Source organism: Nuphar pumila, chromosome 9 (genome assembly GCF_984573655.1).
Source record: "Nuphar pumila chromosome 9, dmNupPumi1.hap1.1, whole genome shotgun sequence".
NCBI lineage: Eukaryota > Viridiplantae > Streptophyta > Magnoliopsida > Nymphaeales > Nymphaeaceae > Nuphar > Nuphar pumila.
The window spans coordinates 111,672,581-111,700,197 of NC_143257.1; the positions used below are offsets into that span (position 1 = coordinate 111,672,581).

General features: G+C 36.8%; 2 pseudogenes across 2 annotated transcripts; both read right to left on the minus strand.

The window, feature by feature from the left end:
- Window positions 1–637: 637 nt before the first annotated feature.
- Window positions 638–1,830, minus strand: LOC149828884 (secoisolariciresinol dehydrogenase pseudogene; annotated as a pseudogene). Its single transcript, XR_016434357.1, has one exon. The product of XR_016434357.1 is annotated as a secoisolariciresinol dehydrogenase pseudogene (transcript).
- A 21,428-nt stretch (window positions 1,831–23,258) lies between these two features.
- Window positions 23,259–27,168, minus strand: LOC149828885 (protein AUXIN RESPONSE 4 pseudogene; annotated as a pseudogene). The gene is made up of 2 exons (XR_016434155.1): window positions 25,966–27,168; window positions 23,259–23,727 (listed from the first exon to the last, which is right to left on the minus strand). The product of XR_016434155.1 is annotated as a protein AUXIN RESPONSE 4 pseudogene (transcript).
- Window positions 27,169–27,617: the final 449 nt, after the last annotated feature.

The following is a 27,617-nucleotide window of genomic DNA, read 5'->3' on the forward strand; positions in this document are numbered from 1 at the left end:
CTTTGGAAAAAAATTTGTCCTCATAATTTTATTTCATCCTCTTCCAAATGTCTAGGAAAGATTATCCGTGTTTTGATGGATGTTGTTGGTTATTGTTGTAGGGTTGACTAATAGATAGAGGCAGGGGAAGAATGTTCAGCCAGATAACACAAGTGTTGGACAGAATTAAGCATCAAATGATTGTTTTGCCTCATCATGAACAGAAGATATGTTGTCAAGGATTCCATGATAAAAAAAGGTAATGAATATGAATATTTGATGCAGAGAAATTTTGATGATCAGGAATCCTTGCCGAGAACAGTCACTTAATGAGCACGTCCCCCAGCGAGGTAAACCCCGCCGGCGCTCAAGTCCTTGCAGGGCCCACCAGTTAAAGGCACCTGCACAGCTGGTGGGAGTGGGTATTCCTGAATATTGTATCCGATAATACCTACAAAGCTAAATTACCTAAATATTTTTCGATAGAGAAAGCTGGGGTTAGGCAGACCCATACCAGTTATACAACTAGACCATAGGGATTCGAACTTGCAACATCCCAACACAAGGTGACGTGCACTAACTGCTCCTGCCACACAAGGGGAGCCCCCATTGGTTAAATTACCAAAATATTGAACAAGAAATAACTGGGAACAAAATAGAAGTGGAAATTAACTGAATTTTCAAACTAACCTGCCCTAGATCTCTCATCTATTTATAGATGAGAATATTTTAATTTTAACAAACCCTGACTTATTAAGTTTGATAAACCTTTTACTATTTCAAACTTATTATATAGATATGGATCAGACATAATGATCCTATATCTAAATTCAAAAACACCCAAATAACAGAAAAGATACAAAATTACATAATGGAACCTAAATGCTCCAATAAACCTGCATCGCTACATCAAGATTGCATTTCATGCAAATGCATCCTTAAAAGTCTTCTCTGAACCCAATTGTTAAACCTCCATCTATGACAAGGTTATGTCCACTGGTATACTTGGATTCATCACTGGCTAAATACAGTGCAGCCTCAGCGACGATCTCTGCTTTAAGGTTCACCCCTTTCACATACGAATATTTGTTCGCATGTTCGTAAAATGCAGACTCCTCAAAGCCAACCACCGGTGTCGCCAAAGGAGTGTATACTGCATATGGTGATACACAATTCACTCTGATCCCAAACTCCCCCAACTCCATAGCCATGCTCTTAGTGAAGCCTACTATTGCATGCTTCGATGCGCAATAAGCGTGAAGTCCGCGGCTGCCGACCACCGAAGACACACTTGATGTGAAAATTATGCTGCCCTGTTTTGCTGGGATCATGACCTTTGCAGCATGTTTGGCTCCAAGAAACATACCAACTACATTGACACTCATTATTTTCTCAAACATGGATTTCTCGGTCTCGACTAATCCAGGTCTCTTCGGATCGACTATGCCAGCATTGTTGTACATGATATCAAGCTTGCCATACTTGGCCACAGTGCCATCGATGGCGCTGCGTATGTCTTCTTCACTGGTGACATCACAATGAACATACATGACATTGCCTTTGCCGCAGGAGCTTATTTCATTACAGACTTGCTGGCCTAATTCATCTTGGATATCAGCAATCACCACCTTGGCGCCATGGCGATGGAACAGCTTGGCAGCAGCCAGGCCAATCCCACTGGCGCCACCAGTTATAATTGCTACTTTCCCTTCTAATCTGCAAGTGTTCAAAATGTGTGTTTGAGTTGGAATTGCCCAAAATCTGTACTGCATGTTTGCTTGCACTCAATAAAGCACTTTTCTCAGGTTTCTGAGAAAAGAAAGCTCAACTCTAGCACTTTCACAAGAGCTAACTGAGAAAATGGTTTGGAAATCCCTGTTTTTTTAGGTAAATGATTTGGATGTAGTTTGAAACCAGGAAAAAGAAAAAAGAAAAGAAACGAAAGATTAACATGTTCATCTCTACTTTTGGGCTTGATATCAAAAAGCTGTTCCCAACAAAAAGAGAAGAATGATAAACCAATCGAGAGAGTATACACACTATACGTAGAGAAAAGTTCACATACCTTTGGGCCGCACAAGAAGGAAGGTCGGAACCCATTTCTAATAAAATTATACAATAAAAGAAGACTTCTTTCTTCTCTTCTTTTGCCTCTGCTTAATGGTGAAGAATATGACATATCTCTTAAGATACAAATGGCTTTTTATACGATGCTTCTCCACACTGTGTTGGTGAATATAGTCTGATTCACATTTATCACAACAAAAGTCATCATGTGTTTCCAACTCATTGCACATGCTTTTCATGTCTTGTATGTTAAGGACCCACGTTTTCATTTCGGGGAAAAAATCATTTAGGGCCCAACTTTTGCCCCTAATTTAAAAAATGAGCTTACTATTCAGAAATTTTTTGAAATGAGCCATCGGTTTATTGACAACTGTCAAATAGGGACCCAGTTTTTTTTTTCATTTGATTTCGAGCCAAGTCCGAGCTGGCTCGGTTCGGTGTACATCCCTAATTCCACCCCAATCAAATGGGACAGGATTTTCATTGAGAGAGGATCAGGTCGGGAATGAGGGTAAGGTGCAATGTTTGGAGATCAGGCCATAGTGAATCGTTCATCTAAAAATGAACGACATAAGTAACCCGGGGTGGGCACCACTCATGCCCGACCCAAAGGAGCCATGGCCCACTTGAGCTCGAATGGTGAGAACCACTTCGATACTATAGTCTCTCTCTCTCTCTCTCTCTCTCTCTCTCTCTCTCTCTCTCTCTCTCTCTCTCTCTATATATATATATATATATATATATATATATATATATATATATATTATTTTTTATTTTATTTTTTGAGCTCCCTTGACCCCACCTCTTTGTCTCTCTCCTCAACTTTTTGTATGGGCCTCTCACTGAGCCATAGCCACAGGCTCATTGGCCACCAACCACCTCACTCAAAAGTCTTCAAGGGCTTTAGAGGCAGCCTCCACACTATGCACGTCGCTGCCATTGTACGCACAGGACCAGGTTCTCTCTCTCTCTCTCTCTCTCTCTCTCTCTCTCTCTCTCTCTCTCTCTCTCTCTCTCTCTCTCTCAATTTTCCGAATTGTGTCTGACAGTCCGCCGTCAGACGACCTCTCTAGCACATGCCCTTGGCCCTGATGGCTGAGTCTTCTTTTGGTTTTTGTTTTTTTTCATGAAATGCTAGATAGGGTTTTGATTTTAGGGGTTCTGTTTGTTTTTTAACTTTTCAATTAGCATAATGTGTTCAGGAGTTTAGGTTTTTTATTTAGTTTTTTTTTTAAATAGCATGAAATTTTAATTAAGGTTTCAAGGGTTTGTTTCTTTTTCTTTTTTTACTTTCAGTTAGCATAATGTTTTTAGGGGTTTCAATTATTGTTTTTTAAAATAGCATGGAATTTTCATTAGAGTTTTAGGGTTTTTGTGTTTTTTCAATTAGCATTTGAAATGAATATAAATGCTTGATTTTGGTTAGATAGGGGTTTTAAGTTTTGTCTGATAGGCATAAATCTATAGTTCTTTTTAGAATTTTTTCAAATGACATGAATATGTAATTAGGGTTTTAGGATTTTTTGTGTTTTTTTTTTTTAATTATCATTAAGCATGATTCAATCAATGAGTGCTTTATTTTGATTACCAACCCCCTAAATTTGATTTTTGTTAGTATTTAAGCCTTTTATTTTGGTTTTTCAAATGACATAAATATTTATTTAGGTTTTTTTTTCAATTAGATATCTAGGAATGATGTTTGTTAGGATTTAGGGTTTTGATTTGATTTTTTTAGAATGACATAAATGTGTAGTTTATTATTTTAAGGCTTTTTTTGTATGTTTTTTAAATACCATTAAGCATTAATCCATGAATATTTTGTGATTTGATTTTGGTTAGAATATTAGGAATTTTTTTATCAGTTAACGTAAATGCATAACTTATGATGTTTGTAGAAACTAAGGTTTTGATTTGATTTTTTTAGAAAAACATAAATGTTTAGTTATGGTTTTAGGTTTTTTTGTATTTTTTTTAATTACCATTAGGCATGAATTCGTGAATATTGCATGATTTGATTTTGGTTAGAATGTTAAGATTTTTCTATTAATTATCACAAATGCATAATTTATAATATTTGTAGTAATTTTGATATTTACTTTAGTTTTCTTAGAATGGCATAAATATTTAATTATGGTTTTAGGGTTTGTTTGTATTTTTTTTAAATTACCATTAGGCATGAATCTATGAATATTGCATGATTTGATTTTAGTTAGAATATTAAAGTTTTTTTATTAATTAACATAAATACATAACTTATGATGTTTATAAGAATTAGGGTTTTTATTTGGTTTTTTAGAATGACAAATGTTTAGTTATGGTTTTTTGTCTTTTTAATTATCATAAGCATGAACCCATGAATATTGCATGATTTGAATTTGGTTATGTTGGGTTGGGTACCGGGTCCGCCCATGATGGGCGAGATTCGGACCCGGCCCACCATTTGAGGAGGGGACGGTTTTGGAAACCGCCCACTCCCCAATTTTCTGAGGCTCTCTCTCATTTGGGCGTAACACAGAAAATGAAATGTGTAGCAGAAAAAATAAAGAGAAACAAAGTAAGAAAGAGGAGTTGTGTACGTTGGTTGTGAATGTGCACAGTGAGTGAATGTGCACAGTGGAAAGAAACAAGTAGAAGATGGTGACATTTGAGAATCGGAGGGCGTTTGGACTGTGGATTTGTCGTTCTCTCCAAGTGAGGGCACACATCCGTTGAGCAAAACGAGCATCAACGATCGGGGGTTTTCCGTTTCTGTTTCATCAAAAAGGTATGTAGCAGAACCTTCATTGGTATCAGAGCACCAGGTTTTATTTGATGTTGTTTTTGCTTGCAGTTTGTTGTTTCATGGCCGAAATGGAAGACGTTCATGGTGGACGTTTGAATATAGGGCATCATATGTTAAATTTTTTTATTGACTGCGTTGGCATGGGACCGTCTGGTGTTAATGCCCGGACCAGAACAAGTTTTTTTTGTTTAGTTTGTCGGCTCCGTTGTAGAGAGACAGTGATGCTTGGTCGACGCTGGCCCCGCGGCTCGGACGGAGGTCTGGCCTCCGGCCAAGCGGTTTGCTACAGCCGTAGATTCTGCAACTAGGTTGCAGACCTGGGCTGCAGCCAGCCCTATTGCAGAGCAAGCCTGACCATGGACCAGACCATGCGGCATAGGTCACAGGTCTGACCAGACCATGCAGCGGTGCTGCCCGCATTTTATGCTCCCTGCCTGCAGCATAGGCCGCAGGCTCTGTCTGGCCTGACACAGCTCTGCGGCATTGGTCGTAGGCTCTCCTGTTTCCATCCTGCGGCATAGGCCGCAGACTTTGTTATCCGGCTTGACCCGATTCTGCGGCTTGAGCCACAGGCTTGATTGCTCCCAGCCATGCGGCATAGGCCGCAGGCTCAAGCCGGCCTGTCACTGCCTTGCGGCACAGGCCGCAGACCGAGTTCCTGGCACTGCGGCACAGGCTGCATAATTTTTTTTTGGCTGAACTCTGGCAGGGCCAGGGTCCATGTGGGTCGAGGCATTTTGGTTAATGGTTGGAGCCATAATTTTTATTTAGCCATGGATGAGCCGGGCATTCATGAATTCATTTTATTATATAGTTTATTCATGAATGTGTATAAATATGATATAATCATATTGATTATAAGATGGATTTTTTTAAGTACTTTGGAAGTATTTATTCCATGAGTTAATATTTGATTCAAACAGTCATAATACAGTTTAGGTAAATATAATCATCTTAGGGAAAGTGGGAGGTGATTGTGAACGTAGTGATCTTTTGATTCCACGCCCTATGAAAAATTATATGTTACCTAATCGTGTGATTATAACTGCATATAGATATGCTAATGATTAGATCATAACATGCTTAAATAACATTATTTTTTGTGCATTGCTTTACTTTTATCTAAAAGGACATGGTTGCACCAAGTAAATCAATAATAGACTTGGCACGAATTGAAAAATTGAATGGTGATAACTATGATATATGGCATAGAAAGATTCAGTTTACACTGGAGGAGGTTGAGGCCTTGGAGACTCTCAACCATACTGTGGAATGACCTGAAATCGGTACTGGGGCACAATCTCGTAAGGACATAGAAACCTATGAGAAATGGAAGCGCATGAATACTGTTGCGTGTGTCACCATGCTATGTTCTATACAGGATGACATCATGTGTCAATTTGAGCATTATAAGACTACTCAACAGATGTGGATGGCCCTTAAAAATAAGTTTGGGGGAACATCAGTCACAAAACTAAGGAGGTTGACCATCAGGTTTGATTCATACAGAAAGTCCTCTCACCACACCATGAGCCAAGATCTCAGGGAGATGGCAAACATGATTAGAGAGCTCAATAGTACAGAGCAGACCCTTACAGATGAACAACAGGTCCAAGCTGTGATTCGTTCTCTGCCACATAGTTGGGAACATATGAAAATTAATGGCTCACAACGAAAGTATTAAGACTTTTGATGATATCGCCTGTCATGTAGAGCTGAAAAATGATCGCCTTGAGGCGACTCAATCATCTAGCATGAGGGCATATGTAGCAGAAAGCTCTAAAAGGCCAAATTCTTTTAAGAAGAAACACTATGGACCAAGGAGGTTCAAGAAGGGTGACAATAAGGGACAAGACAAAGAGAAAGAAAAAAAGCCTTATCAGCGCTCTGGGAAGCGTGGAAGCAAGAAAAATAAGGCAAATGCAAAATGCTTTAAGTGTGGCAATTTGGGTCATTATGCTCGTGAATGTCATGAGCAGGAGAAGACTCAGGAGCCACTAACCATGTGACCAAAGACCACACAAACTTCGTCGAATATAGGAAGATGCCATCTGGTTCGAAGTGGTTGTTCTTGGGGAATAACACTAGAGCAGAAGTCAAAGGGATTGGGAGTTGCAAATTGGATTTGCGAGGAGGACGATCTCTATTATTATATGATGTTCTGCATGTTCTAGAGATTCGACAAAATTTGATTTCAGTTTATGCTTTGTCTATGTTAAACTATAAGCTTGTGTTTGGGAATGTCAATGTTGACATCATTTGTGGACAAACTTTAGTTGCTTCTGGTTTCTTGATGAATGGTTTCTATGTGTTGGACACAGAACTTATTGATTTGAATGTTAATGATGAATGTTTTTCACTTGTTTCAACTGCTAATAATATCGATGTGGATGTATCTGTATGGCATGCTCGGCTTGGACATATAGGGCAAAAGAGAATGGATAGGCTTGCACGAGAGGGTCCTTTGGGATCCCATGCGAAGATTGAAATGCCTATATGTGAGCATTGCCTTACTGGAAAGGCAACTCGGTTACCTTTTGGAAAGGCAATTAGAGCAACCTATCCTCTTCAATTAATCCATTCAGATATATGTCGGCCAATGAATGTGGCAACGAGGCATGAAGCTTCATATTTCATCACTTTTATTGATGATTATACACGATTTAGCCATGTGTATTTAATTACGCATAAATCTGAAACATTGGATTGCTTTAGATCTTTTATGAACATGGTGGAGAATCAACTTGATCGTAGGATCAAGGCTTTGAGAACAGATCGTGGACGTGAATATCTATCCGAACAATTCAAGGAATTGTGTGATGATAAAGGGATAGATAGACAATTAACTACTCCTCTAACTCCGCAACAAAATGGTGTTGCGGAAATGAGGAATAGGACCCTCTTAGAGATGGTCAGGTCCATGATGGCGCAGGCAAATTTACCTATTTCCTTTTGGGGTGATTGCTTATTGACTGCCGCTCATGTATTAAATCGTGTACCATCTAAATCTATTTCTTCAACTCCCTATGAATTGTGGAAAGGCAGAAAGCCAGATTTGGCTTATCTCAGATCCTGGGGGTCTATTACATATGTCCATAATCTTTCCCATCAATATGGAAAATTGGGTCCTAGGGGAAAGAAGTGTATCTTTATAAGATACTGTGAACATTCAAAAGGATATGTATTCTTAGGAGAGAATACTGATAGGAGTGTTTCTGAAATAGATTCTAGAGATGCCACATTTATTGAAAGTAACTTTCCTAAAAGGGGAGAGATAGAGCGTCACTTCCAGTTCTATGAATTGGATGATGAAGATCAATCTAAAGAGATTGATCATCATGTTTTAGAGACACAAGAGGATGTGTCTATACCACTATTAGATAGTGGGAGTAACACTCAAGTGGATATTGATTTTGATGAAGATCTGACAACTCGAAAGAGTCTGAGGAAGAGAATTTCTCGTCAGAGATTCCAAATCAAAGGGGAAGCCTTTGTGGTTTTGCTCCAAGATGATAAGATACCTAAGAGTGTTAGAGATGCTCTATTTTGTCCTAAAAGGAATGAATGACACAAGTCGATGGAAGAGAAAATGAAATCCATGGCATCCAACGAGGTCTGGGATCTTGTTAATCTTCCAAAAGAAAGAAAACCTATTGGGAGCAAATGGGTTCTCAATATTAAAAGGAATGTTGATGGATCTATCGAGCGATATAAAGCTCGTTTGGTTGCTAAAGGATACACACAGATGGCATGGATAGACTATGGTGAAACATTCTCACCTGTGGTCAAATTGACCTCTATTCGCCTTTTGTTAGTCATAGTGTCACATATGGATTTAGAATTATATCAGATGGACGTTAAAACTGCATTCCTTAATGGAAAACTGGATAAAGAAATATATATGGAACAACCCGAGGGGTTTGTTACTGCTAGTTTTGAGCGCAAAGTGTGCAAGCTCAAACGATCCATTTATGAATTAAAGCAGCCATCGAGACAGTGGTATTTAAGATTTCATGAGACCATCATGAGCAATAATTTTGCTATGATTGATGAGGACCATTGTGTTTATCTTAAGCGTCAAGGTCCAAAATTTGTAATTCTAACTCTATATGTGGATGATATTTTATTGGCTAGTAATCATTTGGAGTTTCTAAAAACCATTAAAGAATGGTTGTCTATTCATTTTGAAATGAAAGACATGGGTGAAGCATGCTTTATGCTGGGCATAGAGATAAAAAGAGATCGTTCAAAAAGACTTCTTTCTCTTTCACAAGAGTCATATATAAAAAAGGTCTTAGAACGATTTCATATGCAAGATAGTAAACCCATAGATACTCCTGTTGCAAAAGGAAATGATTTAAGTCTTAAGATGTGTCCAAAGGAATCTAAAGAAATAGAAGTTATATCCAAAGTCCCTTACTCCAGTGCAGTAGGCAGCCTTATGTACCTTATGATGTGCACCCGACCTGACATATGTTATGCAGTAGGGTTGGTGAGTAGATATCAAGCTAATCTAAGACAAGCCCATTGGAAGGCTGTCAAGAGGATTATGAGATATCTTAAAGGCACATCGGATTCAGTTCTTTGTTACCATGGTGGTAACATGCGTGTGGTAGGCTATACTAACGCAGATTGAGGCGGGGACCCTGATGAGCATAAGTCTACGTCTGGCTATGTGTTCTTGATGAACAATGGTGTTATATCTTGGTGTAGCAAGAAGCAAACGTGTGTAGCCTTGTCCACAATGGAAGCTGAATTTGTTGCAGGCTCGTTTGCAGTGCAAGAATGTGTTTGGTTAAGGAGATTCATCAAACATTTGGGACTCTCTTATGAAGCAAAACTGCCAGTGACTTTATTCTGTGATAATCAAGTGGCAATTGCGTTTGCTAAGGATCCCAAGTTTCACAATAGAACCAAACATATTGATACGAGATGCAAGTATATGTGCAATATTGTATCTAAAGGCAAGGTTGCCTTGGCATATGTTAATACCCAAGATATGGTGGCAGATCCCTTTACTAAGCCAATCAATAGGGATTCTTATGTTAAACATGTAAAATCTATGGGTATTTGTAAGATTTGATATGCTAATGTTATTCATATTTTTTTCTATGATCATTGTATAGCATGTTGCACATCTATATGAGTATACTACCAGGTTTGAGATAAATCTCCTCACACGGATTTATCGCCTCAGACGCTGCTTGTGGGTGGGCTGAGATGAGATGTAACAAAATCTAGGATTGCTGAATTAAGAAGCATGTCGAATTATGGGGATATCATGTGATAATAACTCAAAAGAGTGGGAGTACAATGAGTTATGATATCCGCCATATATACGTATATGGGATACATCGCCCTAACCGGGTTAGGATGAGGTCTTGTGTATATTTAACTATATGGAGAGACCAACCTTGATATCTAAATGTCAAGGGTAACCTGGTTGACCAGATCTGAGGACTTAGATAGACATTGCATGGGAATGTGTATCCTGAAATACTCAAGTTAGTTTCTCGGGGAGGAACTGAACTAGTAAAGATCTGTACGACAAAAAAATTATGGTGTATGCATACACTCACTGGAGTGAAAAAGTCTTGCCGTAATACGTGAGTCATACCACGTATGTCGCACCATGACTATAAGTCGACCACAAAAGGAAATGAAGAATGATCCTTGCTTCTTCATTGTGTAAGTCCTTAATATATATATAGATATATATATATATTAATGTCCTTATTGACTTTTAACCTTATTTTAAGGAGAAAGATGAGTGTTGCTACTTTAGCATGTTGCTTAAGACCATGTATGATTCGGTCTAAAAGAACATGTCTGGGAAAGCAACTTATCTTGATTCAAAGAATAAGAATTGGAAAGGAAGATGATTTGACATTTTCAGATTATGCACATGTTAAAAGCCAGCTTATTTTACCGCATTCTGGGGATGTTTGGGTTTATGATGAAACATGTGGCATAATGAAAGGCTTTGTCTAGCATAGCTTAGCACTATAATATGTGCAGAGGGATTCAGTATGCTAGAATATGAAAAATGTATTTGATCTAGGACACAGTGAGCTTCTTACTTGGCTTGTGTAGGTATACCTTGTGTTATCTTATTGTTTGCAGGTTTAGGCTATTATGTTACATTAACTGGTACATAATATGTCTCCACTCCCCAAGCTCACGGGTCGTACAGTCCATTTGCTAGTATGAATACCCGATGTTATTCACCATATGAACACATTTGGTGTTCCTTCTTCTAAGATCTCTTCCCATCATGTGCGAGTGGGAGAATGTTGGGTTGGGTACTGGGTCCGCCCATGATGGGCGAGATCCGGACCCGGCCCACCATTTGAAGAGGGGACGGTTTTAGAAACCGCCCACTCCCCAATTTTCTGAGGCTCTCTCTCATTTCGGCGTAACACAGAAAATGAAATGTGTAGCAGAAAAAAATAAAGAGAAACAGAGTAAGAAAGAGGGGCTATGTACGTTGGTTGTGAATATGCACAGTGGAAAGAAACAAGTAGAAGACGGTGACATTTGAGAATCGGAGGGCATTTGGACTGTGGATTTGTCGTTCTCTCCAAGTGAGGGCACGCATCCGTTGAGCAAAACGAGCATCAATGATCGGGGGTTTTCTGTTTTTGTTTCATCAAAAAGGTATGTAGCAGAACCTTCAGGTTAGAATGTTAAGTTTTTTATCGATTAACATAAATACATAATTTATGATGTTCGTAGGAGTTAGGGTTTTGATTTGTTTGTTTTTTTTAACTCTAGGTGCATTTTTTATGCATTTATAATTTAAAATTTTTACTCTGCGTGCTTATATATAAAAGTAAAGTCTAGGTGCATTTGTTTGTTTGTTTTTACATGAAGAAATTGCTTGAAACATAGAGACCTAACTGTGTTGGCTCAGCCTGTTGTACTTACAATCTTTGCCCATGTCGGCGTAAAATTTTGAAGGCTTACACCTCGACCCTAGGGAGTTGCCAAGCTTCAGTTTATGCAATAGAGTGATGCCCATGGGATTTAAACCCAGACGGCCTATCAAATGGTCTAGGCCCCATTCCGCTGTGCTAAACCCCTTGTGTCAAATCTAGATGCATTTGTTCCCACCCTAGTTTAGATTCCTCACTCGGCCCTTAACTGCCAGTGAGATGTCCATAATCAGGATGAGCCTCACCTGTTTTTTTTTTATGGTGTTCATGTTTCGGATGGACATCTGGGTGGTTAAAATTGAATGGCTTGAAATGAGCGATCTTTGCTATTTGATGGGTGTCGTTCATTTGTAAGATGAACAACATCCAAGGCGCCTCTGACACTGTTATAATCCCACCCCCTCCCCCCGCTCCAATGTGATTGCATACTTTTAGCGTGTGCTGCTCAGCTTGAAACAAATGGACACCAAATCCTCATTCTTAGGTCAGGGCTTTTGGCTGATAAAAAACATGCAATGAACACTATTTTTTTACCTTTTATTCTTAGTCGTTCATTCTTTATCCTCTGGATACCATTGGTCAGGAGTCTTGAAAAATTTTGTGAGCCTTATCTATGAAAATATATATAAATTTTTTTATAAATTACACTTAATAGTCCATATTTTATGTATATATTTTTTATTCATCCTTTTTTTATATATTTTATGCATTATTTATTTTATATATTACACAAAATATATATTATTAATAAAAATATATATTTTATCTATACAAGCACTATCGAGCCAAGCCGAGCTAAGATGAACACTTTGTGTTTGGCTTGACTCATTTAAGCTAAACGAGCTGCTCGTGGCTCGGCTCGCCAACTATACGAATCAACGAGTTCGTGACTAGCCGAACCGAGCAGAGTCAGCTCTGTTTGTTTAGCAGCCCTAACTGTATTGCTTAACTGAGGTGCCATGTCATTTCTTGAACAAGAGAAATTTTCACATCAATTTGAAGAGATTTTCTCACAGCAGCCTCCAATCACTTTGAGGGAATTTTTATTCATGTAAACAAATGCTCTCTTAAACACCAGCCGGGGTCTCCTCCGTTTGTCTGGTATAGCAGTAGCTAGTGCACGTTGTCACCTTCTGTTGGGACGTTGCAGGTCCAAAACTCAATGGTATAATTGTATAACTGGTAGGGGTCTGCCTAACCCCAGCTTGCTTATCAAAAACAAAAAATGCTCTCTTACTTATATTTGCATGCACTCATTGTTGAAGCTTCAAGGATGCCGCACTTTGGAGACGAAATTAAAGCTGCCATATGGTCTTTACCACTTGACAAGGCAGTCCCCTCTGACCATTACTATTCAATCTAGTAAGAGAATATCTCTACCATCTTGGGCTCAGCTTGTTTGGTAGGAGCTGTTAGTGCACATCACCATGTGGGACGTTGCAAGTTCAAAACCCAATGGTATGTTGTGTTAACTGGTTGGGGTCTGCCTAACTCTAGTTTGCCTATCAAAAAAAAAAAAACATTGCATCGGGCTTCATTGAGAATCTTCAATTGGCGGAACTTGAAAACTTTTCTATGATCCAATTTGCAGACGATGTGTTGGTTTTTGGGGTTGCGACTGCACCCCAAATTGCGAGAACTTTGTATGTTGATTAAGGCTTTTGAACCGACTTCTGGGCTGACCATTAATGAAGCCAAAGGAAGTCTCATAATATGCTTAATGCCTGAACCCATTAATTTGACCAACCTGGTGGAGATTTAGGCCAGTTTTGATCAAGCATGTTTTAAGTTTGATACCCATCCATATGTTGTCTTTTTCAGTTGCATAAGAAAATTAAATCCAAGTTGTGTAGACAAGATCTAGATCATTTCTTTGGGGCAGTTCTGAACGAGACAAAGCTTTGGTTGCTTAGCATGCTATTGCTACCAATAGTTCATGGGGGGCCTTGGTATTCGGAAGCTTGGATCATTGAATAAAGCCCTGCTTTGCAAGTCTTGCCAAAGAGGCATCACCATTATTTGATATTCTAAAAAAAGAAATACTAACATAGAAGAAGGACCAGTCTTTGAATGGGGACCAAAAAGCTGGTGGAGGAGGGGTTCTTCAATCTCAAAAGTATCGCCAAGCAATTAGACACATTCTTGCACCACATTCAGGCGCCGAAGAATTCTTCGTCAGACGTCTCATGGTCAGTAATCAAGCATGGACAATTCTCTACATCCTCGTGTTATTTTGCAAACCTTGAGCTTGGTATGGACTGGCTACATCATGATGCGCCCTCAAGTAAAGGTCCCTCTCCACATGCTAGGTTCTTTGTATGGATCCTTCTTGCTGGTAACATCAAGACACTCTTCAAAGGAAAGGAATTCAGCTAGCAAAACAGATGCCCTCTTTATCTTAACAATTCGGAGACTGACCCAACTTTTTTTGGTTTTGTAGCTTACCTCTTCAAGAGTGTCTGGCCTAATATCATTCTTAATATTGACCCATCATCTTGCTTTATAAAATTGATCTTAGGCCCTTGTCAACTTAGCCATCCGAAAAAATCGAGATGCATCTGGAAGTGGTGGATATGTTGGCAAAAAACAATGGAGAACTCTACTTATCGGAAGCTGCCATGGTCGATCTAGTCAAAGCTTTGATAGATGTGGGTGCAAGTGGTCGGTGTTCTCCTCAGCTAATCGACACTCTCGATGAGCCAAGGCTGCCAAGTCAAAAGTTCAGCAGGACCTTAGAACCCATAGACTTAGAGTGAAATCCAATGTTCACATATGCTCTCATCAAGCATCCATGGAGGTCTTCTTATATAGTGGTAGATGAGTGGGGCTTACATGCATGACATTCATGCATATTGAATGTGAACTTTTCACATTCTCATAACAACCCCTCACTCTTATGATGTTCCTTAGTGTGTATGTATCAAACCGGGTCACATCCAGTTGGACCCCATCCAAAAACTCTAATATTCTCCCACTTGACCCATTGACGCGGAAAATGCATAATAGAGGTTATTTATTGTTATCTCGATTTAATTTTCATGTGGGTTCAACAAGAATGAATCTTAAGAGTCATGGAGATGAATATCTTTATATGAGATGTAATATTTTCATGCACGGTAATATTATTCATTTTAAGTGTTTAGCATGTTAAAAATACCTTTATGAACAGGTTGTTTTTTAACTCATTCTATTAGTCCTTTTAGTATTGTTAGTTTGTTAAACTCTCTATACAAATTAGAGATACTTTATACGCAATCAACAATACACAAAACCATTGCGAACCAATTTAGTTTCATAAATGTGATCACATATAACCATAATGTATTATCATATATCAAAAGGAATCAAATAGATTCATCATTATTACATGTTGAGAATATAATCTCGGTGCTAGTCCTTTACTAAGAGGATCCACAGTTATTTCTTTCGTACCAATTGTATTAATACACACTAAATGATTATCAGTCATTTCTTTAACGATAAAGTATTTTAACTTCATGTGTCAACATGATGTGGAGATATTGTTATTATTCGAAAAGGGCATGACAATTTTATTTTCATATAATAAAGTTTATGAACCATATGGCCAGAGACGAAGTCTAGTATAAAGCAATAAATTCTACCTTCATGATATGAGTTGCAGTTATAGACTACTTTTTGCTTCTCCATGAGACATCATCACCTACTAATAGGAAGATATATTTAGTAGTAGACTTTTTGTTGTTGAGAGATCCTCCTAAGTTCACATTAAGGTATCCAATTACCTCTAGGTGGTCAATATATAGTTCTTCATTTGTTGCAAATAGTGCATGACCTTCTTCATTGTCTTTCAGTGCATAATGTCTAGATTAAGTTGATATCTACTAAGCATCCCAATAACAAATGTGATATCTAGTAGTGTACAGGTCTGCGCATATTGCAAACTTCCAACCATCAAAGCATATAAGATGCTTGTCATCTAAGTCTTTTTATTATCATCTTGAGGACAATCATTTAGGCTCAATTTTTCCTTTTTTACTATTAGTGCCGATCCGAAAAAATAATTCTCCATCTCATATATTTTAAGAACCTGTAGAATTTCTGATAGAGGCCAAAGACACCCTTAGTTTTATCATGATGGATCTCAATTCTATAAACATAAGTGGTTTCATCCATGACCTTTATATCAAAATGAAAGAAAATGAAACTTTTGTCTCATGTAGCATACTCAAATCATTAGTTGCAAGAAGAATGTCATCAACATATAAAACCAGAATTATAAACTTAGTCCCACTAGCCTTAAGGTATATGCACTGATCAATAATGTTTTCAGTGAATATAAAGTTCAAAATTACCTCATTGAACTTTTTATGCTACAGACAGAAGGCTTGTTTAAGTTCATAGATTGATTTCTTCAATTCACATACTAAATTATTTGAGTTATCTATACTGAAACCAGGAGGTTATTGTATATATACCTCATCTTCTAGATCTTCATTTAGAAATGTCATTTTTACATCCATTTAATGTAGTTCTAAATTAAAATGAGCAACAATGATTCTTTAGTTAAGACATAAAAAAATTTCATTATAATCAATGTCCTCCATCTGTGTGAATCTCTTTCAATAAGCATATCCTTGTACCTCTCCACCCACCTTTTAAAGTCTGTTTTGGTCTTTAAGACCCACTTACAACCAGCAAGTCTTACTCCATCAGGTTGAGGTATAATATCGCCTACTTGGTTCTTTGTCATAGGGTTAAGCTTTTTTTTAATGACATTAATCTAATGTGTCGATCTTTCATTTTTAATAACTTCTTCAAAGGTTAAAATATCATCATCAATATCTATGAAATCATTGAGTTCTTGCAAATACACTAGTCTGGATGGATAACAGATTTCCTTATCCTCGTGGACCTCCATATAGGTGCTACAAGTGGTTCAAATTGAACCTCGACGTCCTGTATTATTGTATATCCTTATCGACAACTTGTTTTACTTGAGATTGAGGTTCATTGACTTGATTTTTCTTAACATTATTCAAAGAGATAAAGATCAAGAAAACTCAGTCTTTTTTCTTCGCAGATATAGAAACTGCATCTTGCAATTCCTCAAATGCAAGATTTTGATATGCATTTATCCCAATAGAACCATTTTCAAGAAATCTCATAATATTTATTTTTACTATTTGTGGTATACGAAATAGACAAAAAAAACTTAAAGCCTTTTAATCTTTCTGGATAACCAATGAAAATTCACTAGTTATCCTAGGATCAAAGACTTTTATATATGGGTTATATAATTTAGTTTTAGTCGAACAACCTTATATGTGCATATAAGACAAAGAAGGTTTTTTACATGTCTATTACTCATAAGAAGTTGAACAACCATCAAAGGAACCTTATTCAATATGTGCATCATTGTCCTAAGAGCTTCACCACACATGGTCAAGAGAAAACTTGAGTGATTTAACATTGCTTAAATCATCTCCTTAAGCATACAATTTCTCCTTTCAGCTACATCATTCTGGTAGACACTACCAAGCATGATATATTGAGACAATATCTTTTTCCTTTAGAAATTATGTCAATGGCCCTTTATTTTATCTCATCTCAATGACATGACCATAATATTCACCACCTCTGTCAAACCTAATCACTTTTATAACTTTATTAATCTATTTGATTTGGACTTGTTCGAATAAGTAAACTAGCCAAGCTTGATTAAGCTCAATTAATAGAGTAATATAGGGACTACTTTTAAGATATGTGCTATTTTTGTTGGCAAGTTTTCATAAAACTTGCCTTTAGGCAACTAGGTAATGCCTTTGCTTGAGGTTCTTGGTTCAAATCCCGCCCTCCACACTATAAACTCTAGTCTTTTTAATGTAATTTAAGGTGGCTTCAGCTGAGCCTGACTTGAGATGAGTTCATACACAGATTTTTAAGCTCGGCTTTTTTAGCCTAAACTCAGTCCTGCTCATGTTCACCTCTAGCGTTAGGAGCAAGAGGAAGAAAGGAGCAGGGCCAGAAAGCTATGGTATGAGGCAAAAAGGGACCCATCTTTTTCGTTTTAATTCTTTCTATTATTATTATTTAATGCATTTGACTTTCTCCATTAACCTAACCCCTAGGTCATGGTGAATGGATTCAATGGTCCAATAAAATGTGCTTTTCTTGTTTAGAAGATTTTTAACCATTTTTGCTCAACAAAACATCCACCAAATTTTCAAAAATGTGTAATTTTAATTAAGTGAATGAACTAGCTTAATGATAGGTTTATATATATATATATATATATATATATATATATATATATATATATATATATATAAGAGAAATGTATTGGTGTTCTATATCATGATATCATACTTGTACTTCATAGAAATTGTTTTATAAATATACTTTAAATATTTGTTTCAGTTTTAATATTTTATATATATTATATGTTTAATTTCATATTGCGGATGCGCAAGTGTCACATATTAATGCTAGTATAGACATTCACAAAAATATATCATGTTTATACGTAGCATTCATTTCATTCATTTAAAAATTAAGATGCTTATTCAATTGCATTCATTCCATTCACTCAAAAAATGAACATGCTCATACAATTTTATTCATTTCATTCAGTTAAAAAATGAATATGCTCATACATTTCATTCATTCAAAAAATGAATATGCTCCTATATTGTATTCATTTCATTCATTAAAAAATAAATCTACTCATGCATTGCATTCGTTTTGTTCATTCAAAAACTAAACTTGCTTATACATTTCATTCATTCAAAAATATATTTTACTTATACATTACATTTATTTCATTCATTCAAAAAATGAACATGTTCATACATTTCATTTATTTAGTTCATTCAAAAAATGAATCTGATCATACATTACATTCATTTTATTCATTAAAAAATGAATCAACTCATACATTTCATTCATTCCATTCATTCAAAAATTAAACATGATTATATATTTCATTCATTCAAAAAGTGATATTGCTCATACATTATATTCATTTCATTCATTCAAATAATAAACCTGCTCATATATTGCAATCATTAAAAAATAAATTTGTTCATAAATTGCATTCATTTCATTCATTCAAAAATTGAACATGCTCATACATTTCATTCATTCAAATAGTGAATTTGCTCATAAATTGCATTCATTTCATTCATTCAAAAATTGAACATGCTCATATATTTCATTCATTCAAATAGTGAATTTGCTCATACATTGCATTTATTCAAATAATGAACATGCTTATACATTTCATTCATTTAATGATATGTCATGCTTATACATTGTATTCATTATATCTATTTATTAAAAAATGATCATATTCATTCATTCAAAATTGAACTTTCTCATAGATTGCATTTATTCAATTTATTCAAAAAATGAACCTTCTCATACATTTCATTCTTCTCATATGTTTCATTGATTTTGCTCATACATTGCATTCATTCAAATAACGAACCTACTCATATAACTGCAATTGCTAATCATTCATCGCTTTCTTATCACACCCATATCATATGATCGAACTCTAACTTTTCAAAAGTCATGCTAACCTTCAATTGTTTGTTTAACTTTGCAACCAATGACTTTTTTTAGCTTTAAAGCAAGCAATTAAGTATATATCATCATCAAATAACTTCAATTTCATATCATCATCAAAAACATCTGTCTAACTATTTATGTTTGGAGAATAACTATACTTGATGCTCAATAACTCTTTTGCATAACCTATTTTATGAGACATCAAAGCTACAAATTTGTTAAAGCTACTATTTTTGGATAACAATGTAAATCTTTAATTAGCATGATAGGTATGTTAGTATACTTTAACACTCACAAATGCCATTATTAATTGTTGCTAACAAATAGTCGTAGGAATAAGACCGAAAAAATTGGTCATAGAGCAAGAACGATGTTGCATAATACAAGATATGCAACATATAATCATATAGATACTCACACACAAATGATTTAATAAAAAAATAGAATAGGCTATTGAACATGCAAAAATAGCTCAAAAACCATGTAATTCTTTCACAAAATGACTCATGTTAATGCTTTATAAAAACAATTGATTCAAGTCGCTATTTTAAAAAAATAACAGGTTCAGTCGTTAAAGATGTGCTTACCAGAAAATCTCATCATTGATGATTTTTCACTGATGAAGTATCATCAATGAATTATCATCTATGATTTGCCAAAAATTGTTGTCATGAGGATAAATATTGGGGAGTACAAAAAACCCTAGTTTGTGCGAAAATGGCTCTTGGTGTGAAGAAACCCTAGTTTTATATAATGAAGGTTACATTTAATGTTTGTCCAAAAATCCACTATTAAGAAGGAAATTCACATTGCATCAGTCTATAATATTTGCGATGTATCAAGAAATCCATAAATTCCTTAACAAAATTGCATATAAAGATCATATTCGCAATAACATGATTTGTGAAGTTAGTACCTAATTTGCATACTTCATTTTTTAGTGCGAACTTCATGAAAAGTGAGGGTTAAAGGAGGTTTGCACAGTCTTCGGCGACTTTGAAATAAAATATGTAATTTTACTTAGTTATTTATAAAGTTATGATCACAAGAAGGTTCACATAAGTTATATTTAGGTGTTTCATGAAGACCACAAAAAAATAGGTGTCAACATAGTAACAATTAAAGAAAAGAGAAAAGAGGTTTGCACAGTTCACCCAACTTTGATATAAAATATGTGATTTTACTAAGGTATTTATAATTTTATGATTAAAAGAGAATATCTTATAAATAACATACTTTTTATGCGCTTATTGGGAACTACAAAAAAATATATATGAATATATATTTAAGTGAGGTTTTGCCTTAGCCGATGGGTGAAACGATATATCACATGAACTTTGTGAGGTTCGCTTCTGCGAATAGTAAACAGGTTCTAAAAAGTTTTCTATTTGCGGTTTTGGATGGTGGGTGGATTTCAAAATTTTAAGGCATTTGAAAAAATACAACATATTTGTCGTACAGTACAATTATTTTTCAAAAAAAATATTGTTTTTAATCAAAAAAACACAATCCAAGTGTTGTTTTCTAGCAAATAGACTATGCCAAAAGCATTTGTAAGGTCAGACTTGCGAAAAACACCTCAAAACACATGTTTGCTTGTGGTGGGCAACTTCTCTTCTATATATATATATATATATATATATATATATATATATATATATATATATATATATATATATATATATATATATATATATATATATATATATATATATATATATATATATATATTCTAAAATGCATGATCCAAGCATTGTTTTCTAGTAAATCAATTGTACCAAACACATTTATGGGATTGAAATTTAAAAAAAAAGTACTGAAAAATCACTATCATGTTTCATTTAGTAGATTTTGTATTTTTTAGATTTTCATTTCCCTATAGAGAGAGAGTAATATGCTCGTTTTGCCCCGTTTTCTCATTCCGCCCCATTTGTCGTATTTAAAAATCATAGTTTTTTATATTTTTCTCACATCTAACACCATAGATGTAATCTATATGGTTTTGTTTAGTAGAAACTGACTTTTTGATCACCTGAATCTGACTTGTATACAGGCTTTTTGGTGATCCAAAATCAATGGCTATGAAGGCATCAATTTTTCTTGGCTGATAAAAATATATTTTTTGTCAAAAAACATAATCTAAGAGTTGATTCCCACTAAATCGAGTATGATAAACACATCTAATGGTTCAGATCTATCATAAAACACTTCAAACTATGGAGCCGATATATATAAAGTGGTGGCAGAGTATCATTTTTCTTCCTACATGAGAGAGTGTTTTCATGTTGTTTTTCACAAATCTGACCCTATAGATGTATTTGACATGTTCAGTTTGCTAGAAAACAACACTTGGTTCATGTTTCTTTTAACTCAAAAAACATGAATTTTAAGCTGTGAATATTTATGAAAATCTTAGATCATCTATTTTTAAACTTTATAAAAACCCACCTCATGTCGGGTCGGAATTGGACAGCCAAGGGTCAATTCTTATAAAATCAAGCATGTAGAACACATCTGTATGATTAGATTTAAGAAAAATATAGAAAAAAAATTCAAAAGCCTAGTAGGTTCCAGTAGGCTAGAAAAATTAGTCAACTACCACCTCTCTCTCTCTCTCTCTCTCTCTCTCTCTCTCTCTATATATATATATATATATATATATATATATATATATATATATATGAGAGAGTACCGTCGGACACACTCAATGCACCCATGTTTTTGTTTTTGAGTTTTGGTGACCTTCAGCAATGGTCACAACCGCCGCTAAAGGTTCCTTTAAAAAAACACATGTTTTTGCTGCTAATCTTGCACTATCAACAGCGGAAACATGTATGATGATCAATAATCACTTTGAGTGCTTGATGATATGCCTATATATCTGGGTAATATTGGCAAATAATGAAGGTACAAAACTAATGAATAAAAATCATTGTTTTCTTCAAAAATTTTCAGTTTTTTGTTGATCAAATGTTAAGGATGTGACATGGTTTGTTTAGTAGGAAACTTATTTTGAATTATGTGATTATGACAAATAAATTGGTTTTTAAAGGGTTTCAAAAATCAACGGCCCACAATGTACCAAAATTTTATAACTCAAAAGATCACATTTTTACATGTGAAAAGCACGATCCAAAGCTTGATCCTTAGCAAACAAACCATGTTGAACACATCTATGTGGTTAGATTGAGTTGATACAACATGCCCCTATGATTTCTAGCTCATTAGTTCTATACATTAATTTGTAGTCAATATTTACCCTATATCTATTGGTTAATAGTTACAATTACAAGCGACTTAGCAACTTTAAATTTTTCTCATTTTTTATAGTTTTTGGTCCAAATTAACTCAGATGTGATGTACATTTTTTTAGTAGAAACCAGCTTTTAAATAGTCACAATCCAACCTGTTTTCAGGTCTTTCCAGTGATGCAAAAATCAATGGTTGTAAATGAACCAAATTTTTATTACTCAAAAGAACGTCTTTTCATTATAAAAAACACGATCCAAGGGTCATTTCCCACTAATTTGAGCATGTTAAACACATCTACGGGTAAGTTGAGACAAAAGGACTTGCATCATGAGATTCCAACTAGATTATGCCTTCAATGGACTTTATTAAATCTAAACCATATATATAATATCACATAAAAGTGCAAGTTTTATCTCATCAAATTTGATACACAAATGCTTTGACATGGTCCATTTACTAGGGCAAGCATTTTCAAACAAGTAGTTTCAATGGTGAAACCTTTTTTTTTTATGAAAGGCAAGCTGCGGTTAGGCAGACCCCACCAGTTATTATTCAACGCACCACTGGAGTTTGAAACTGCAACGTCCCACCACAAGAGACGTGCACTGACAGCTCCTATCGACCACGCTAAGGCCCCCGTTGGTCAATGGTGAAACTTTTACACATTGTGAAGTAAACACGCTATAAGATAGTGCCAGAGAATGCAATGCAATTTATAGCAGTCAAATAAAGCAGGTCAAGAGCATAAGGAAAAAGAGTTAAAATAAAAAAGAACGCAAAAGCAAGGAAAACGCCAGTCTGTACTATAATTTAATCTCCCATGGAAGGACTAAATAAACACATCGTTTCTTTAAAGTGAAACTAGACCATTTTTTGATACAAAGACCATCTTTTCAATGTGGTCTCTTGCTCCCCTCTGCCATATCCTTGATATCAACTCCAACGTCCATGTCCAAGACCATAATCATTGGGGTAACCAGTTTCATGACCATGATGATAATGGTCATGTTCATCGTGGACATGTTTATGAACGTCACTGGCTTCATCCACCATTTTGGGATTATGATCCAGTAAAGGAGGCTCTTCTACTCTCCTGACAGATTTTGGCAATGACCATACAAATTGAGTAATTGCGTCTGCCACTGAATCTGCTGCATCTTCCTGCAACCATGAGAAGAAAATCATTGTATAAGCAAGGCCGAGTTCCAGTGATTGCATCAAACAAATCCTCAATTTGAGTCTGAGATCATAACCAGACTTCAGTTGTTCCAATCCTTTGCAAGTAATTGACAACACTTGAAATAAAAAGACAGCGTGAACTGCTCAAGCCTGCTGTTATATCTGAAAGCATCAATTAGGATTAAATTTTTCGTTCCCGTTCAGTTTGGCTGTCATAAAAGTCCCTGAACAGTTTATACAATGCAAATGAAAGGCATTAGGAAAAGATGAAGACTTGAAAGGAGGCGTTAAGGGGTGGTATGAAGGTTAGTAAGGTGAGAAAATTGTAGCTCTAAACAAAAAGAAATTGAGATATAGGATTCATGAAACCCACCCCAGGCAGTTGGGACAAACCTTGATAATGAAGATGAAGTCCCTGAGCAGTTTCTAAGCTTGTTCAATTACAAATGATCTCTCTCTCTCTCTCTCTCTCTCTCTCTCTCTCTCTCTCTCTCTCTCTCTCTCTCTCTCTCTATATATATATATATATATATATATATATATATATAAAGGCAATGAGTATATGCAAGCAAGGAATTTCCAACACTTTTTCACAAATACAATCCTATAGATGTGTTCGACATGGTCATTTTGCTAGCAATCAACACCTGGATCATGTTTCTTAAATGAAAATATATGATTTTGTTAGTCTTTATAAAAATTTTTGACTATCAATTTCAAACCTATAAAAACCCATCCACATGCAGGAATAGAACAATCCAAGAGCTGATACCTATAAAATGAAGAATGTAGATCACATTTGTATGGTCAGCACTATCAGAAAAACCTCGAAAAACCTGTTCTCATATTATCAAATGTAAATATTTTAAGACTTCTCAAATGTAACAAATGCCTGCAAAGGATGGATCCTAATGCCACTTTCTCAAACCACCAGGAAAGACAAAAAGAGCTTATCTGCCAATTCCATTATTAAGTAGAAAAAAGCAAACATATTCTCTCCATTGGCCATCTCTCACTCTCAGCCTCCTTGAATGATATTCATCCATTGGTAAATCAGAATATCTAAGTTTGATCTACGATGTTAATGAAATGAGATAATTCAGATTCATCCATGCAAGCTAACCTTATCATCATAAAGAGAAGTGTTTTCCACTTAGAAAAATAATGTGTAAGTTAGTAGATTTGTGTAAACGCCCACTCCTATCATCAAAAAAGGTTGACCATTAAGAAAAGTATATTTAGTTCATTTCCAAAATAAGCAGGAAAAAGTACTCCATTCAACATCAGAAACACAGTTCACATACAGAGTGTGGGTTTCATGAATTAAAGGGTCGATCCAAATTCCCAGAGTTCCACTCTCTCTTGATATCACATTTGGCTGACGCTATCCACGACACAATAGCAGTGTGGCGAAAACTTGAGCTCCAAGTTCATGTCTTGAGCTAAAAGATCATTCACTGAAGGTTGATGATTTATAAAGCTAATCAATTCATACTTACCCTAAGTCATAGAAAGACAAGAAAAACATTCTGCAGTAATGTGAAGGAAGCGGGAGAAGGGGTATATCTGCCACCAAGATATGATGTGAAATTCAAAACTGTCCATGAATTCATCTGATCATTCAGTGTCTTGATAGGTAATAATATGAAACTGATAGGCAACTATCCTTAGTTTTGAACATCAAAATACTTGTTTAATTTGAACCAGAGGCTGGTCATTCACCCCCCAACTCCTGCAGTTATTATTGGCTGCTGGTAATCCAGAACAGACCACCAAATTGAAGTGATTGATGCAATTATAATTGGCTTTCGAGATAAAACAGAGAAGTTTGATGCCATAGTGACTCTGTCTACTGAATTTGGGTGTCTCCAAGATGCCCTTTTGGGAGCCTTTAATCGGAGGTGTGTTGTGGTTTCCCCCATTGCTCTCATGCTCTCTACTGCTTGGGACCAGTGGTGTTGCCAAAACACTGTACTGAGAGTGGAGTTGGCAGCCCCAACACCACATTTCAATACCATTTACAACTGGATGTTTTTGGCAACTCCATCCACAACACAACATTTTGGCAAAACCATAAACGGCGTTTCCATCTCAATGCAAAGCTCCCAAACAGCACCTTATTCAGTGATAACACAGCAAAACACTGTACGAAAAAAGCTAAGATCAACAGAACACAGGGAAAATCAAATCTTTCATTGGTTCAAAGATTGATCAGCTCACCTGAGGCCATCTTCCGCCAGAGTGGGCAACAAATTCAGCATGAGGAAATGCAGCAGCCACTCTGCGCCCTTCTTCTGTCCAATCCGCAGACCACTTGCTCGACCACAGTATCCTAACAGGTATCCCACTCATCACCTCCGAATTCGACCATTCCGCAAGGTTGAAGCTCGAATTCATCCGCCTCCCCATCTCTGCGACTGTCTTTGCACCGCCTCTACTCTTCAGAAGAATCCTGTGATCATTTCCAGCTGACATTGACATCGATCTGGAACAACATTTCCTAAGAAGAGCAGTGTAAATCCGCTCTGAACCCAGTAACACCTCTCTCACTCCAACTACATCCAAACCCCACAAAGGAAAAGCTGTTCTCTTCGGATTTGTTCCACCATCGACGATTGTTATGCTACAAATCGATCCAGAGCCCACTGAACGTAACACCCCGCTGATTGCTATCGCGGCCGAATCGTGAAGAACTAAATGCACCGGCGATAGACCCATTGAATCGATGACCTGCTCAATTACACCCCCAACACCCATTGAATCTAATCGAATTGGGCTAATTCTCTTTGAAAGCCTAACCTTTGTTTTCTTCTCCTGGTAGGGGAGGCCCCCTGTTTCAACGAGCTGATCAAACCCCCAAAAGAGACCCTTCTCCGTGATATCATCATAAACGTCCCGGAATGAATCGAAGAACCGCGGCCATTGATCTTCCACGGTTTCTTGGATGGATTTACCAGAGAAGCCCGAGCCGGGGAGGTCGATCGCCAATGCGCGGATACCACGAGAAGCGAGGAATTGCAGGACGTGACGGAAGGAGAAGGAGTTGCAGCCCGAGCCGTGGATCAGAAGCACGGTTTCGGCGTCCCTCGGGCCGTCTTCGACGACGAAGAGCTCGATGGCCTGCTGGTTCTCGTGACCGACATAGGCTTTGATCATCTTTCCTTTGGAGAAATGCGAGAGGAGGGAAGGAGTGAGCGAGAGAAACCAGGATTTGTCGTCGTAGGACGGCTGCTTGAAGGAAGAGAAGGCAACCATGGTGAGGGCGAGGAGGGACACGAAGAGTGTGAGGTAGGCCCAGAAGGCAAAGATGGTAATGGAGGGATTGGTCGTGGAGGTGGGGGTGGTTGTTTTGGGGGGTCTCTTGTTGGTGGGTTCCTTCTTCTTCTCAAGAAGGGACGCCTCCTCTTCTTTGATTTCCTCCATCTCTCTCTCTCTCTCTCTCTCTCTCTCTCTCTCTCTCTCTCTCTCTCTCTCTCTCTCACACACACACACACACACACACAGAGCACTCACTGTGCTGAGTAGAAAAAAAGTAGAGGAAGGAGGAAAGGTCTGAAGCCTCAGGCCTTCACAGAAAGGGCAGTGTCTGAACCAGCTCGTCCCTCTTTTTGGGGCAGCTCTGCTTTTTTCTCTCCTTTTCAAGCGTGGTGTGGTGTCTGCTACAGTGGCCAACAGAACCCTGTTGAACAGGCTCAGCCTACGTTGGCTTGGTTAACTGCTGGGCCCGAGCCACCCGACCCGGTTTGGTTGATGGTGAATGTGCAAATTGAGCTCCAGAGTAAACACTGGACAGAAAGATTGATACGGGGTCTTATGGATAGGGAAAATGGATCGTATCAGTTGGACCTCTGATCCAAGTTTGATACATTTTT